Source organism: Bubalus kerabau, chromosome 2 (genome assembly GCF_029407905.1).
Source record: "Bubalus kerabau isolate K-KA32 ecotype Philippines breed swamp buffalo chromosome 2, PCC_UOA_SB_1v2, whole genome shotgun sequence".
NCBI lineage: Eukaryota > Metazoa > Chordata > Mammalia > Artiodactyla > Bovidae > Bubalus > Bubalus kerabau.
The window spans coordinates 69392721-69394904 of NC_073625.1; positions in this window are offsets into that span (position 1 = coordinate 69392721).

Here is a 2184-nt window from a genome sequence, read left to right on the forward strand (position 1 = left end):
TGGCCCGTTAATGTGACATAATTTTCTTCATCCCTTCTCTAAAACATGTTGAGACCCCCTTTTGAGCTCCAAAGGGAAAACCTAGTAAGAGTTCTATTCAGTTCAGTTCAGTCGCTCAGTCGTGTCTGACTCTTTGAGACCCCATGAATTGCAGCATGCCAGGCCTCCCTGTCCATCACCAACTCCCAGAGTTCACTCAAACTCACGTCCATCGAGTCGGTGATGCCATCCAGACATCTCATCCTCTGTCCTCCACTTCTTCTCCTGCCCCCAATCCCTCCCAGCATCAGAGTCTTTTCCAATGAGTCAACTCTTCGCATGAGGTGGCCAAAGTACTGGAGTTTCAGTTTTAGCATCAGTCCTTCCAAAGAACACCCAGGACTGACCTCCTTTAGAATGGACTGGTTGGATCTCCTTGCAGTCCAAGGGACTCTCAAGAGTCTTCTCCAACACCACAGTTCAAAAGCATCAATTCTTCAGTGCTCAGCTTTCTTCACAGTCCAACTCTCACATCCATACATAGCCTGGACTAGACGGACCTTTGTTGGCAAAGTAATATCTCTGCTTTTGAATATGCTATCTAGGTTGGTTATAACTTTCCTTCCAAGGAGTAAGTGTCTTTTAATTTCATGGCTGCAGTCACCATCTGCAGTGATTTTGGAGCCCAGAAAAACAAAGTCTGACACTGTTTTCCCTATTTCCCCATCTATTTGCCATGAAGTGATGGGAACAGATGCCATGATCTTAGTTTTCTGAATGTTGAGCTTTAAGCCAACTTTTTCACTCTCCTCTTTCACTTTCATCAAAAGGCTTTTTAGTTCCTCTTCACTTTCTGCCATAAGGGTGGTGTCATATGCATATTTGAGGTTATTGATATTTCTCCCAGCAATCTTGATTCCAGCTTGTGCTTCCTCCAGCCCAGCGTTTCTCATGATGTATTCTCATGATGTATATAAGTTAAATAAGCATGGTAAAAATATACAGCCTTGACATACTCCTTTTCCTATTTGGAACCAGTCTGTCGTTCCATGTCCAGTTCTAACTATTGCTCTCTGACCTGCATACAGGTTTCTCAAAAGGCAGGTCAGGTGGTCTGGTATTCCCATCTCTTTCAGAATTTTCCTCAGTTTATTGTGATCCACACAGTCAAAGGCTTTGGCATAGTCAATAAAGCAGAAATAGATGTTTTTCTGGAACTCTCTTGCTTTTTCCATGATCCAGCAGATGTTGGCAATTTGGTCTCTGGTTCCTCTGCCTTTTCTAAAACCAGCTTTAACATCTGGAATTTCACAGTTCATGTATTGCTGAAGCCTGGCTTGGAGAATTTTGAACATTACTTTACTAGTGTGTGAGATGAGTGCAATTGTGTGGTAGTTTGAGCATTCTTTGGCATTGCCTTTCTTTGGGATTGGAATGAAAACTAACCTTTTCCAGTTCTGTGGCCACTGCTGAGTTTTCCAAATTTGCTGGCATATTGAGTGCAGCACTTTCACACCATCATCTTTCAGGATTTGAAATAGCTCAACTGGAATTTCATCACCTCCACTAGCTTTGTTCGATTAAATGTCCTCAAATGTAATGAGTAAAAACAGGAGGAATGATGAAGGATTGCTGTATACCATCCACTTGAAAATTGTTTGGGTTTTAATCTGAAAGAGCACATAGGCTTTTTTTTTTCCCCCTGACAATAGCAGGGACTTGAGGAATGTAGCTGATTGAGTTGACTTACATAATAAAGTCTGGATGAGACCTACCTGCTATTTGAAGGGCTACTAATAGTAATGGTTTGAAAAGCCATGCCTGCCCAATGTAGAGATCCCAAAGGAGTTAGATATATACTCTCTAGGTCAAAATTGCATCATATCTCTGCAGTTCCTTCTCCAGAACAGGGTAACTTTCATTTGCTCAGTTTTTAAATGAAATCCTGATAACAGTTTTAAGTGTTATTTTTATTTTCTCTTTCTTCCTATTAAAAAAATCACACACACACACACACACACACACACATACACACACACTTATGTCCCTGTGTGGGGAAAGGGAGGGTATTAGAGGCATCAGAGATCTCCCAAAGTTTCCCACTGAGAAGAGCTGGTTTTTCATGTGAACAATATTGAATATGTAAATTGAATATAGAAGTTACACTGTACAGAAAAGTTAAATATCTAAGATTTATTAATTATA